The 15,525-nt window shown below is 40.5% G+C and overlaps 1 protein-coding gene and 1 non-coding gene across 2 annotated transcripts in view; one reads left to right on the forward strand and one right to left on the reverse strand.

Moving 5' to 3' along the window:
• The window catches only part of LOC120229312 (SREBF chaperone), a 70,395-nt gene that overhangs the window by 11,560 nt on the left and 43,310 nt on the right, over positions 1 to 15,525 (forward strand). The gene's annotated exons all lie outside the window — the stretch shown is intronic.
• On the reverse strand, positions 532 to 634 carry LOC120229410. Its single transcript, XR_005527725.1, has one exon. It is a non-coding gene; the product is annotated as a U6 spliceosomal RNA (small nuclear RNA).

Here is a 15,525-nt window from a genome sequence, read left to right on the forward strand (position 1 = left end):
AAATTATTGTTTTATTTTTAACATTTTAATTTTTTTACAATTAAAAAAAAATTTTTTTGAGAGAGAGTGCACATACATGCATGTGAGCAAGGGAGCAAAGAGAATCCCAAGCAGGCTCCACACATAGCATGGAACCCAACATGGGGCTTGATCTCATAACCATGAGATCATGACCTGAATCAAAATTAAGAGTTGGATGCTTAACTGACTGAGCCACCCAGGCATCCCCTTTCTAAATTATTTAATGAGTTTTTTTATTGTGATAAAATACGCATAACATTAAATTTATCATTTTAATCATTAAAAAACTTTCTTAATGTTTATTTTTGAGGGAGAGAGAAACGGAGTGTGAACAGGGGATGGGCAGAGAGAGAGGGAGACACAGAATCTGAAGCAGGCTCCAGGCTCTGAGCTGTCAGCACAGATTCTGACGTGGGGCCCGAGTTCATGAACTGTGAGATCATGACCTGAGCTGAAGTTGGACGCTTAACGGACTGAGCCACCCAGGAGTCCCTAATCGTCTTTCTTTGTAAATACATGGAATGCTTCATAAATTTGTGTGTCATCCTTGCACAAGGGCTATGCTAATCTTCTCTGTGTCATTTTAACATTAGTATATGTACTATTGAAGCACCATTTTACCATTTTTAAGTGTACCATTCAGTGGCATCAGATATATTCACAGTATTGTACAACCAGCCGAAGCACCGTTTTAACCATTTTTTAAAGTGTATCATTCATTGACATCAGATATATTCACAGTGTTGTACAACCATCACCACTGTCCATTTCCAGAACTTTTTCATCATTCCAAACACAAACTCTGTACTCATTAAACAACTTCCCATTCTCCCCTCCTCCTACCCGTGGCAACCACTATTCTACTTTTTGTCTCTTTGAATTTGCCCATTCTAGATTCCTCATATAAGTGGAATCCTACTGTGTTTGTCCTTTTGTATGTGGCTTATTTCACTTAACATAGTGTTTCAGTGATAATCCATGTTGTAGCATAAATCAGAATTTCATTCCCTTTTCAGGCCAAATATTCTCTTGTATGTATATCCACATTTTATTTATCTCTTCATCTGTCAGCAAACATTTGGGCCATTTCTCCCTTTTGCCTATTGTGAATAATGCTGTTATAAACATGACTGTACAGATATCTGTTCGAATCCCTACTTTCAGTTCTTCGGATATATACCCAGGGGAGGAATTGCTGGAACATATGGTAATTCTGTATTTAACTTTTTGAGGAACTGCTAGACTATTTTCTATAGCAGCTGCCCCATTTTACTTTATACGAGTAATGCACAAGGGTTCCCAGTTGCTCCACATTCTTGTCATTGTTATTTTCCATTTTTGTCTTTTTATTTATTATTTTTTAAAAGATTTTTTAATGTTTATTTTTGAGAGAGAGAGCATGCAGGGGAGGGGCAGACAGACCAGGGGGAGAAAGAATCCCAAACAAGCTCCGCACTGTCCATGCAGAGCCTGACACAGTGCTCGAACCCACGAATGACCAGATCATTACTTGAGCTGAGATCAGAGTCGACTGAGCCACGCAGGCACGCCTGTTTTTATTTTTTAACAAGAGCTATGCTTGTGGATGTGAAGTGATATCTCATTATGGTTTTAATTTGCATTTCTTTAATAATTAGTAATGTTGGGCATCTTTTCATGTGCCGGTTGGCCGTTTATATATCTTGTCTAGAGAAATGTTTTTGTCCCATTTTTGTTTTTTTGTTTTTTTAATGTTTTATTTATTTCTAGGAGAGAGAGAGAGAGAGAGAGAGAGAGAGAGAGAGACAGCGTGAGCAGGGGAGGGTCAGAGAGAGAGGGAGACACAGACTGAAACAGGCTCCAGGCTCTGAGCCGGCAGTCAGCACAGAGCCCGACGCGGGGCTCAAACCCACGAACCACGAGATCAGGACCTAAGCGAAAGTTGGACGCTTAACCGACTAAGCCACCCAGGCGCCCCATATTTTTGTCCCATTTTTGAATAGGGTTTTTTGTATTTTTGTTGCCAAGTTATAAAAGTTTTTTTTATGTGTTCTAGATATTAATTCCCTTTCAGATATGATTTGCAAATGCTTTTTCCCACTTGGTAAAAGCTATCACTCGATAGCTTCTTTAATGAACAAAAATTAAGTTTTTTAGGTCCAGTTTTTTGTTTTCTTTTTTGGCCTGTGCTTTTGGTATCATAGTTAAGAAGTTTTTGCTAAATCCAGTATCCTGAAGCTTTTACTTTGCTTTCTTTTAAGAGTTTTCCAGTTTTATCTCTTTGTTTAGGTCTTTGATGAATTTTGAATTTTTATATGTGATGTAAGGGTCCAGTCTAACTATTTTGCATCGGGGTATTCAGTTTTCCCAGCACCATGTTTTGAAAATGCTGTATCAAGGAGAAGGGCTCTAGGTGAACTTCATCTCCTGGCTCTCTTCATTGTAGTTCTTCCCCCACAATGCTTTTGCAGATTTGTGTTGGGAATGGAAGCATTTTCTGTGTAGCATTTAAAAGCTTTTGTGACAGTAACCAAAAAGAGACTCTTTACACCCTCACTTTAGGGTAAGCTATCAAGAACCATACTGCCCTTCAGCAGGCCACACTTCTGTCAGGAAACCAGGCACGGGGCCTCCGTCCTGCGTGGATATGGTTAAGCCTGCCCACATGTAGCTGGGAGCAGACGGCTGGTCCTAGGCACGCACCTGACAGCACCTGCTGGGACTGACACTGAGGGCACCCTCCCCCTCAGCCAGAAGTCTTATGAAATGACTAGGCTGCCCCATTGGGCTCCTGGATTGCTTCTAGGTTTAAAAGAAATTCTTTGCCCACATTCTTAGCAGGGGTCAGTTCAGTCCCTTTGTTAGTTGTTCCTGACCAGGTCAGAAGGGAGTAAGAATGTGGTAGCTGGCACTGTGGAAGAAAATCTGTATTATATGTTGATATCCAATTGTGAAGAGGGTCGGCATCATGTATGTGGTCACTTGTGACGACCATCACAACCAGTTAATATAATTTTGTTTCCCCTTCAATCTGGGTGTTGCTGTGCCATCCCAACAATTATTCTAACTGTGGCAGTAATCATCCTCTTGAATATATGTATTTTCAGGCTTCACGTTCTCTGAAATCAGCTTTCATTCACGAACTAAAACTCCTTTCTCTGTTCAGTACTTTTAACTTGGTCTGCTGAGAATTCTCTGGCTTGTTTGGCTAGTTTTGATGTGTTCAGAAGCAGAATTTCCTGTCCTAATCATTAGTCCACTTTACAAAGCAACTTTCAGAGAAATCTTCTTTCCCCCAAGGATGAATTGTTTGCACCAGTGGACTAGTTTAGCACAGTGAACAGACTTGCAGTGACTTTCCGTTTGGCACAAAATGGGGTACTGGGTGCTCTAGGGAACACAAAGGTGATTGAGCTGTGATCTTCCCAAAGGGACCACAATCAATCAGAGGAGTATGAGAGAGTCAGAACTAACACAGGCATGGGGGAAATACACAGTGACTGAAATTCAGGGAACACTGCTGCTTCTACAGGAACGCATTCATTATTTTTAATTTTAGTTTTTCAGTGCAATAATGCATTCACATGGTACAAAATTCAAAAGGAACAACAGAGTATACACAGGAAAGTTTCCCTTCCATTTTGCACTGGCCACCGCATCCTCTCCCTAGAGTCAGCCAGTGTTACCGGTTCTGGAGTATCCGTGCAGGGGTGTTTTTTGCATAATATAGACAAATACACAGAGAGCTCTTTTACACGAAAAGTAGCCCACTATATCCCTTGCTTTTTTTCTCTCTTTGTGATCGTTCATTATCAATACATAAGAGCTTTGTCATTGTCTTTTACAGCTGGATAATATTCCATTGTCAGGATATACCTTTAATTAGCCAGAGCTCTATTGATGGACATATAAGGTGTTGTCAATTTTGCTAGTGCAGAAACACTTCTGTATGCGTTATTTGATGCGCGGCCAAGTGCATCTGTCTGGTCACTTACCAGAGGTAGGATTGCTGGGTTAGTGAGTATGTGCTTTTGCAATTTTGATAGCTCTTACCAGATAAACTTCCACAGAGGCTTTGTCCATGTGTGCTCTTAAGCTGTGTGTGGCGGCGCCTTCACCAGCACCATGACAGCACACAGTTTGATCTTTGCCAGTTTGATAGGTGAAAAAGTTGTTTCTATGTGTATATTTTTTCTTCCAAAATTTAGTTCAATCTTTAGAAAAGTTAAAAGAGTAGTAGAGTGAACACTCCTATCGGGTAGTTTTGATGTATCTCTCCTGTTGTTGTAAGGTTGAAGGACCGTTTCCATTTTCTTTTTTCCTGTCAACAAGCTGTTTATATCCTTTGCCCATTTTTCTATTGGGCTTTGGTGCATTTATTATTATTATTTTTTTGAAGCTTATTTATTTATCTGTAGAGAGCATGAGCGGGGGAAGGGCAAATAGGGGGAGAGAGAGAATCCCAAGCAGGCTCCATACTCTCAGTGCGGAGCCTGATGTGGGGCTTGAACTTACAAACCATGAGATTGTGGCCTGAGCCAAAACTGAGTCAGGCACTTAATTGAGCCACCCAGCACCCTAGGCTTTGGTGTTTTTAAAATTGATTTTGTAAAAATTTTTGGCATATGAAGGAACTTAGCGCCTTGCCGGTGATATAAATTGCAGTCATATTTTTCCAGATTGTTATTTATCTTCTTATTCAGGATTCTTTTGTCATGAAGAAAAATTTTAATTTAAATTCACATTAGTAAACATACAGTGTAGTCTTGGCTTCAGGAGTATAACCCAGCAACTCATCTCTTACATATATGACATGCAGTGCTCATCCTGAAAAGTGCCCTTCTTAATGCCCATCACCCATTGAACTCATCCCCACACACCTTCCCTCCACCAACTCTGAGTTCTCTTTATTTAAGAATCTCTTATGGTTTGCCTCCTTCTCTGCTTTGATCTTATTTTTCCTTCTCTTCCCCTGTCGAGTTTCTCAAATTCCACATACAAGTGAAATCGTATGATATCTTTTCTGACTGACTTATTTTTCTTGGCATGAATACCCTGTAGTTCCTAATTGGGTCATATTTGTTGGACTTGTCAGGCTTCTAGGTTCTCTGTCATACCTAGAAAGATCTTCCCTAGTTGAAGAGTATGAAAAATTATCCTGTGGTTTAACCTTAAAGTACTTTTAGAATTTCATTCTTTACTTTTAAAGCTTTTATCCATTTGGAATTTATTTTGGTGAAAACTGTGGGTCCAACTTAATTTTTCCCAAATGGCCACCCATTTGTTACAATGCCTTGTATTGAATTCATCTTTCTCGCACTTGTTCAAATATCCTTTACTATATATGATATACTTTGCCACATACCATATACATTTGGCTGTATTTCTGGACTTTCAGTTCTGTACACCAATCTGTGTATTTATGTTTTAGTATACATTATTTTAATTATTCTAGCTTTAGAGAATGTTTTGATATTTGGTAAAGTGAATTATCATTCATTACCTTTAATTTTCAGAATTTTCCTGGCTATGTTTGTTTTTCTATATGAACTTTAAGATAAATTTGCCTCTTTCAAAAAAATCTTTTTTTTATTGGCACTGTGTTCATTTTTAGGTTAACGTAGGAAGAGTGACATTTAGGCGATGAGTCTTTCCTGCTGAGAAGATTGTATGCCTTTCTCTCTGCTCAAGTCTCTTTTATGTCCCTCAGAGTCTGAGAGGTTTCTTGGCATTTCTCGTTAAGTTTATTCTCAGGTCATTTTCTTTGTTTTTGGTGGTGTTGAAGCATTTTATCTTCTACCTTCTTGTTGATGGTGTGTGTGAAGGCATTGTTTTCTCTATATTAATTTTCACCATCTTACCTGATTGTAAAACTGTAAAGGTTTTTAGTTGATTCTCTAGGTATATGACAATATCATCTGCAAATAATGATCATTTTACTTTTTCTTTTCCAGTTGCATCCCTGCGTTTTCCTTCTGTCACCTAATTGTGATAGCTAGTACCTCCACAACAATAGTAAATGGCATAGGCTTGTTTGGCCTTTGACTTTGATGGAAATTATTCTTATGTGTTCTCATTGGACCTGATTTTAGCTTTAGAGTTGAAAAGGATATAAATATGTAGTTGAAGTTTGTATCTGTGTGTGTGTATAATGTAAATGACAGGATTTCCTTCTTATGGCTGGATAATATTCCATTGTATATATGTACCACATCATATTTATCCACTTCTCTGTTCACAGTTAGGTTGTTTCCATATCTTGGCTCTTGTGAATAATGTTGCACTGAACATGAGGATGCAGATAGCTCTTTAAGATGATTTTGTTTCCTTTGGATACCCAGAAGTAGGATTGCTAGATTATAAGATAGTTTGGTTTTGAATTTTTTGTGGAACTTTCATACTGTTTTCCATAATGACTATACCAGTTTACATTTCCACCAAAAGTGTACAAGGATTCCCTTTGCTCCAAATCTTTCCCAACATGTTTTCTGTTGTCTTTTTAAATAAAAGCCAACCTAACTGGTGTGAGATGATAATTTGTGGTTTTGATTTGCATTTCCCTGATTATTAGGGATGTTGAGCACCTTTCAATGTACCTCTTGGCCATTTATATTTTTTAAAATCTATTAATAAATTATTTGAGCTACAGTTATTAATAGTTTTGCCTTTTAACCTTTATATTAGAGTTAAGTGATTAACAAACCACCATATTCAGTATTAGAGTATTCTGAATTTGATGGTATACTTGCCTTTACCTAGGGTATGTTTTCATGTTCCTGATTAGTATCCTTTCATGTCGGCTGAAGAACTGCTTTCAGCATCCTTTGTAAGTCAGATCTAGTGATCTCTCTGAGCTTTTGTTTATCCATGGAAGTCTTTTATCTCTCCTTCATTTCTGAAAGACACCTTTGCTGGGTAAATTATTCTTGGTTGGCAGTTTTCTCTTGCAGTACTTTGTGGGTTTTTGTTATTGTTGTGTTATTGTTTTTAAGTTTTTATCTGAATCACCCGGTACTCATCACAACAAGTGCACTTCTTAATCCCCATCACTTATTTCACCCCTCTTCCCATCCCCTCCCCTCTGGTAACCATCCATTTGTTCTCTAGTTAAGAGTCTGTTTCTTGGTTTGTCTCTCTCTTTTTCACTTCTTTTCTTGTTTGTTTTGCTTCTTAAATTACACATATAAGTGAAGTCATATGATTCTCTTATTTCACTTAGTATTCTCTAGCTCTCTTCATGTTATTGCAGATGACAAGATTTTATTCTTTATGGCTGACTATTCCATTGTGTTTATAAATCACATCTTTTATCTGTTCATCTATCAATAGGCACTTGCCTACTTTCATATCTTGCTATTCTAAATAATGCTGCTGTAAACATAAGGGTGCATGTATCTCTTCGAATTAGTGTTTTTGTATTCATTGAGTAAATGGATAGGAGTGCAATTACTGGATTGTAGGGTAGTTCTATTTTTAATTTTTTGAGGAACCTCCATACTCTTTTCCAGAGTGGCTGCACCAGTTTGCATTCCCACCAACACTGTAAGAGGGTTCCTTTTTCTCCATATCCTTGCCAAACCTGTTGTTTCTTGTGTTTTTGATTTTAGCCATTCTGACAGGTGTAAGATGATATTTCATTGTAGTTTTGATTTGCATTTCCTTGATAAGTGATAATGAGAATTTTTTTATGTTAGCCTGTTGGTCTGTTGGCCATCTGGATATCTTCTTTGGAAATGTGCCTGTTCATGTCTTCAGCCCATTTTTAAATTGGATTTGTTGTTTTTGCGTGTTGAGTTTTATAAGTTCTTAATATATTTTGGATACTAACCCTTTAACAGATATGTCATTTGTAAATATTTTCTCCCATCCTGTAGGTTGTGTTTTAGTTTTGTTGATTGTTTCCTTTCCTGTGCAGAGCTTTTTATTTTGACGTTGTCCCAATAGTTTAGTTTTGCTTTCCTTGCCCCAGGGGTCATATCAAAAAAAAGCTGCTATAGCTAATATTAGATTAATTACTGCCTGTGCTCTTTTGTAAGATTTTTTTTTTTAATGTTTTATTTATTTCTAGGAGAGAGAGAGAGAGACAGCGTGAGCAGGGGAGGGTCAGAGAGAGAGGGAGTCACAGACTGAAACAGGCTCCAGGCTCTCAGCTCTCAGAACAGAGTCAGATGTGGGGCTCAAACCCATGAGCCATGGGATCATGATCTGAGCTGAAGTTGGATGCTCAACCGACTGAGCCACCCAGGTGCCCCTCCATGATCATTACTTTAAATTCTCTATCATGCATGTTTTTCTATTTTGCTCAAGTCTCCAGTTGTGGTCTTGTCCTTTTCTTTAATTTGGGACAAATTCCTCTGTTTAATCATTTTGTTTAAGTCTCTGTGCCTGTTTATCTGTGTTAGGAAAGTCAGTTATGTCTCCTGTTCTTGAGGATAATAGCTTTATGAAGAAGAGGCCCTCTGCTGCCCTGCAGTGTAGTGTCCCCTGTTCCCAGGGCCTGGTACTTCTGGGACTGTCTCCAGTGTATACTGTTGTGCAGTCTGCTGTGTCCTGGCCATTTTATCCTTTAGGCCAGTTGTCTGCAGAGGCTTTCTTTGCCTCTTGTGGGCACTGTTTTATAGTCTTTTTTTTTTCTTTAATTTTTTTTTTAATGTTTTTATTTATTTCTAGGATGGAGAGAGAGACAGCGTGAGCAGAGAGGGTCAGAGAGAGAGGGAGTCACAGACTCTGAAACAGGCTCCAGGCTCTGGGCTGGCAGTCAGCACAGAGCCCGATGCGGGGCTCGAACCCACGAACCGTGAGATCATGACCTAAGCGAAAGTTGGACGCTTAACCGACTAAGCCACCCAGGCGCCCCTTTTTCTTTAATTTTTATTTCTAGGAGAGAGAGAGAGAGACAGCGTGAGCAGGGGAGGGTCAGAGAGAGAGGGAGACACAGAATCCAAAGCAGGCTCCAGGCTCTGAGCTGGCAGTCAGCACAGAGCCCGATGCGGGGCTCGAACCCACGAACCGAGAGATCATGACCTAAGCGAAAGTTGGACGCTTAACCGACTAAGCCACCCAGGCGCCCCTTTTTCTTTAATTTTTATTTCTAGGAGAGAGAGAGAGAGACAGCGTGAGCAGGGGAGGGTCAGAGAGAGAGGGAGACACAGAATCCAAAGCAGGCTCCAGGCTCTGAGCTGGCAGTCAGCACAGAGCCCGCCGTGGGGCTTGAACCCATGAACCGCGAGATCACGACCTAAGCGAAAGTCGGACGCTCAACCAACTAAGCCACCGAGGCGTTGTGGGCACTGTTTAATCTCTGGCTTGAATATGGCACGTTTTAACTGGTGAGCTCTGGCCTACTTGTGAAATGAGACCTGTCGCTGCTGCCACCAGAACCGAGGCCTCACAAAACTCCTGGGTTGGGAGACATGGTGTACTCAAGGGTTTGAGCCAGTTTTCTGGGTGAATGAACATCTCCTCCCCTCCCCTGAGCTAGGACTGAGGCAAGTATGACTAAGAAGGGCAGTTCACCTGAGTGCTGGGTAGAGGTGAGGAGGCTTGGTGTAAGGAACTTTGGTAGGGAATGTGGGCACTGTGCTGCTTCCTGGTGATGGCTCTGTGTTCATGCTGACAGGTGGAGGAGGGAAATGATGCTGGCCAGTTCCTTTGTTCCCAGAATGGTCTCTCTGGGACATGCTTCCAGATGAACAACTAACCTTCCTTTTGTGTACCCTAGGCACTCTTCAGATCACTATTTCTATGCTCTATGTCTGTGGGCTGTTTGCCCTGCCTTTTCTCCATGAGCAACCCCTGTGTCCTCTGAGCTCTCCCAGAGCCAAGCACAGTGACCTTTAAAACCTTAGGCTTTAAGCCCCACTGGTTGCAAGAACTCAGGAAATTCGGGCCTTCTCTCTTTCCAAGATAATTGCTATAGGGATTTGTTTCCCCATGCACTCTTTTGTGTGGCAATCTGCCTCTTCTCGCTCTTCTTGACTGGCTTCCTCCCATGGCAGTGGCTACTATCCATGTCTCTCCCAAACTGCATCTCTGCATTCTTACCTTCTTTGATGTGGCCTCCTCTCTACCTTAGTTATGGAGTGTTCTTCTCTCTCTCTTTTTGTTATTTTCTCTTTTGCTCTCTTCTGGATAATTTCAAGTGACCTATAAATTCACAGATTCTTTCTTCTGCTTTGATCACATCTACTGGTGGTATTCTCTACTGCATTTTTTCATTTCATTCATTGCATTCTTCACTTCTGGGGTTTCTGTTTGGATCTTTTTAATAATTTCTTTTTTTAATGTTTATTTATTTTTGAGAGAGAGAGACAGAGTGCAAGCAGGGGAGGGGCAGAGAGGGGGAGACACAGAATCTGAAACAGGCTCCAGACTGGCAGCACAGAGCCTGAAGTGGGGCCCGAACCCCCAAACTGTGAGATCATGACCTGAGCTGAAGTTGGAAGCTTAACCAACTGAGCCACCCAGTGCCCCTCTTTTTTTTTTTTTTTAATAGTTTCTGTCTCTCTGTTAAGCTTCTTGTTTTGTCTGTGCTTTATTTCTCAATTTCACTGAATAGTCTTTCTGTGTTTCTCTGTAGCTCACTAAGATCGATTCTTTATTAGGCAGATTACAAATCTCCATTTCCTTGGGGTCAGTTATTGGGAAATTACTGTGTTCCTTTGGTGTGTCTTGTTTCCTCGAGTTCATGTTCCTGGATGTCTTGTGTTGCTGTCTTCAAATTGAAGAAGCAGTTGCCTTCTCCAGTCTTTACTGACTGGCCTTGGGAGAGAAATACTTTCTTTTGTTAGTCAGCTGGGGATTCTGAGGCTTTCCCACTGTATGATATTCCAGATGCTTTTTTTTTTTAATTAAAAAACTTTTTTAATGTTTTATTTATTTCTGAGAGAGAGAGAGGCAGCGTGAGCAGGGGAGTGTCAGAGAGAGAGAGGGAGACAAAGAATCCGAAGCTGACCCCAGGCTCTGAGCTAGCTGTCAGCACAGAGCCCAATGCAAGGCTCAAACCCACGAACTGTGAGATCTTGACCTGAGCTGAAGTCTGATGCTTAACCGCTTAACCGACTGAGTCCCCCAGGCGCCCCTCCAGATGCTTTTTAAATGGTTATCAAGTTTTAGAATCAACCTATACAAAATGTACTGGAGATTTTTACAACAGTTTAAGAAGTAAATATAAACATTTACGGGGCGCCTGGGTGGCTTAGTCGGTTAAGCGTCCGACTTTCGCTTAGGTCATGATCTCGCGGTTCGTGGGTTCGAGCCCCGCGTCGGGCTCTGTGCTGACTGCCAGCTCAGAGCCTGGAGCCTGTTTCAGTCTGTGACTCCCTCTCTCTCTGACCCTCCCTGCTCACGCTGTCTCTCTCTCTCTCTTCTAGAAATAAAAAAAAAAAAAAAAGTTTACAACATATGAAGAGATAAGCATCACAGTAACTAAAATCAGAAATGCATTCCAGTAAGGGACCTACCTGGGTGGGTCAGTCGATTCAGTGTCTGACTCTGACTCAGGTCATGATCTCACGGTTCAAGGGTTGGAGCCCTGCATCAGGCTCTGTGCTCACTGCTCAGAACCTGGATCCTGCTTTGGATTCTGTGTCTCCCTCTCTTTTTGCCCCCCCCCTCCACTCACACTCTGTTTCTCTCTCTCAAAAATAAACATTTAAAAAAAATTAAAAAAAATATGTTCCAGTACTGTTTATATAAATGGATATGTACTACTTTTGTAATTGAAAAACAGTCACTATTGTGGCTGGTAATGAGGAACTTTTGGGTAATAGTCTACTTCTTGATGTGAGTGGTGTTTAAGTTAAATGACTATGTTTACTTTCATGGAGCTGTATGCTTATAATTTGTATACTTTTCTGTAATATTTTATGCTAAATTTAAAAAGTTTAAGATGATAAATGCAGTACTGATAAAAAATGTAGAAGTACAAAACGCTGACTTAAAATGTCTCTCCACATACTCCTACCACATGGAGATCAGCAACCAGTACTAACATTTTCTTCCATTCTCCTGATGTACATTTTTTGCCTATAACCTTTATTTCATTATTTCAGATTGTAAAAGCAATACATGCCCTGTGTAGAAAACTTGTTAAACACAGTAAGACATTACCTACTTCTCACAGTGGAATGATATGATTGACAGAAAGATGCCAACAGATATAGTATAACCTTATAAACTTAAGAAACCATTAAGCTTCTCTAATGACAAAAAAATCTAGGATTTTGTGAAGATATTTACATTAAAAAATGAAAGGGTTCAGCGGTGCCTGAGTAGTTCAGTCAGTTAAGCGTCTGACTCTTGATCTCAGCTCAGGTCTTGATCTTAAGGTTGTGCGTTCAAGCCCCATGTTGGGCTCTATGCTGGGTGTGGAGCCTACTTAAAAAAAATGGGGGCATCTGGGTGGCTCAGTCAGTTAGGCACCTGATTTCGGCTCAGGTAAGGATCTCATGGTTCGTTGGTTCGAGCTCCATGTAGGGGGCTCTGTGCTGATGGCTCAGAGCCTGGAGCCCGCTTTGGATTCTGTGTCTCCCTCTCTCTCTGCCCCTCCCCCACTTGCCCTTTGCTTCTTTCTCTCAAAAATAAACAAAAATTTAAAAAAATTAAAATGTAGAGTTCTTACTTTCGTCAGGATGTAGTAGGCACATTCTATCCTTTCTCTCTGACTGAATACAACTAAAATCTGTGGACATATTGCATGGATCAGTTGAGTACCCTGAAAGATCATGGTAGCAGGTGGTTTGGGGAAGGAAACTGTCTTTGTTTCTTGTCTCTGTAGAATACCTTCCAGTCTTGGGGCACCTGGATGGCTTAGTTGGTTAAGCATCTGACTTTAGCTCGGGTTCAGATCATGATCTCACCGTTCATGGGTTCGAGCCCTGCATCCAGCTCTTTGCTGTAAGTGCAGAGCCTGCTTGGGATCCTCTGTCCTTCTCTCTCTATGCTCCTCTCCCATGCAAGTGCTCTCTCCCTCTGTCAAAAATAAATGAACATTTAGAATATCTTCCAGCCTAGACTCAAAAGGTAGTGGAAAACCTGGAACTAGGTGCGTACAGAATAAGATCCAAGAGAATCCCTGTCTTTCTAGTCTCAGGAGCAGGAGTGAGTCAGAGAGTAAAGATGGATGAAGAATATCTTTTAGTTGTTGTTGTTCATATTCTGCCCCCTCCCCCATTTTCTCCTGCCCTGGCCCCCATGAAATTCTGTAGCAGCAGAGGCAGCAGTGACATTGGCAGCCAGATGGGAGAGGAGTCCTTTTATTTATAGGTATTATGGTCCCAAGAGCATGGAGACATTCACTGATTCTGTTTTCTCTGTCCTGTCACGACTTTACCGTAGGGGCAATTGCAGTAGTGGGAGATACTCAGCAGAAAAACTAAAGCCTTTCCTTTTTAGCCAGAAGACCAGGAAAGGGGCCCCTGAGAGCTGAAAAGTGTCAGGAAGATTGCAGAGAGGAAGGAACTCAACAAAATGAACCCATAGTATTGTGTACGAACTCCTGAGCTCTCCTTTGGAATAGCATGCATGCATCTGACCCCTAGACAGCATACCGAGAGCTTTGAGGACTCAGCTGTGGAATAGACTCCTGTCTGAGTCCTGTGCTGTCCAGTGCATGGTATACATGGGACAGATCAAAATAGTACTACAGGGGCTGTGAAAACTAAACTGACATTGGAACACAGCCCACAAAAGATGGTTAGGAACTCATGGGTTAGACCTAATCAGTGATAGTTACTGTTAAAACAAACAAAAATCCACTGTTTTCCATTGTACCTAAACAAGATTCGGAGTAACATAGTATAATATCCAGAAATTCAAAATTGTCTCATGTATGAAGAGCTGGAAAAATTTTACTGTCTCTTAAGGAGAAAGGACAGTCAATAGATGGTAACTGTGACATGTTATAGATGTTGGAATTATCAAGGAATTTAAGGCAAAAAGCATAATTAGAATATAATTAAAACTTCAAGAAGTGAAGGTGAACACCCTTGAAACAAATGGAAAATTAGACATTTAAATTTAAAATTGGAAAATTTATACCTAAAATTAAGTTAAAACGTTATTAGAGGGACTCAGTAACAGAGTGGAGATAAGAGTCAGTTAACGTGAAGATAGAACAGTGAAAATTATCTGGTCTGACCCAATAGGAATTAAACTGAAGAAAAGTGAACAGAGCTTCAGGGAATTATGGGACAGTAACAGAAGGTTTAGCTTTCATGTTACTGAAGTCCCAAAAGGAGAGGAGATGGAGTAGTCTGAAGAAATTATGGAAAGGAAGAAATAAATGTATCCCTATTTGAAGATGACATGCTAATCCACTTAGAAAATCCCAAGGAATCTACAAAAAGTAGTCTAGATAAAACAGTTTTGAATGGGAGGAATCAGAGTACTCATTTCAAGACTTTTTTTTTATAGGTACAGTAATCAAGAGTAGTATTGGTGGAGGGATAGACACACAGATCACTGAAACAGAAGGAAACCCAGAAATACACCCACGCAAGTACAGCCAACTGCTTTTTGAATGTTTGTGACCCTTCCCAAATTCACATGTTAAAATCCTAACCCCAGTGTGATGATATTAGGAAGTGGAGGACTTTGGGAGCTGATTAGGTTATGGGGGTGGAGCCCTCAAGAATGGGATCAGTGCCGGGGCTCCTGGGTGGCTCAGTCCATCAAGCATCTCAGGCTCAGGTCGTGATCTTGCAGTTCATGGGTTTGAGCCCCGCATTGAGCCCTGTGTCGGGCTCTGTGCTGACAGCTTAGAATTCTGTGTCTCTCTCTCTGCCCTTCCTCTGCTCCTGCTCCATCTCTCTCTCAAAAATAAATAAGTAAACATTTAAAAAAAATTTTATAAAAAATGGATCAGTGCCCTTATAAAAGAGACCCTAGAGAGCTCTTACTCTCTTTCTGTTTTGTGAGGACACAGAAGATGGCCATTTGTGAACCAGGAAGTGGGTCTTCCCCAGAAATGTAATCTGCTAGTGGCTTGGTCTTGGATTTCCCAGCCTCCAGAACTGTGAGGAATAAATATGTTGTTTAAGCCACCCAGTGCATGATATTTATGTTGTAGTAGTCTGTTTAGACTAAAATGTGCCAGAACAGTTCAATGGAAGAAGGGTAATCTTTTCAACATTTGGTGCTGGAACAATTGGATATCCATAGGGTGGTCAGAGGAGAACAACCTAGGCCTAAGCTTCACAGCATATAAAAAAAGTAACTCAAATGGATCACAGATTTAAATGTAAAACTATAACAAATGTTAGGAGAAGACATCAGAGAAAATTTTCAGAAGCATAGCGGGGTGAAGAATTCTTATACATGGCAAATAAAGCATGATCCATAAAAGAGAAAAAAAGGGTAAAGGAGACTTCATCTAAATTAGAAACTTTGGCTATGTCAAAAGTTTGTGAAAAGAATAAAAAAAGAGACAAGCTACAGAATGAGAGAAAATGTTTCCAAACAGCATATCAGACAAAGACTCATATTGAAAAAATACAAGATCTCACCCAGTAGATCAAAGAAGAA

Source organism: Hyaena hyaena, unplaced genomic scaffold, assembly GCF_003009895.1.
Source record: "Hyaena hyaena isolate Hyena2069 unplaced genomic scaffold, ASM300989v1 scaffold_30, whole genome shotgun sequence".
NCBI lineage: Eukaryota > Metazoa > Chordata > Mammalia > Carnivora > Hyaenidae > Hyaena > Hyaena hyaena.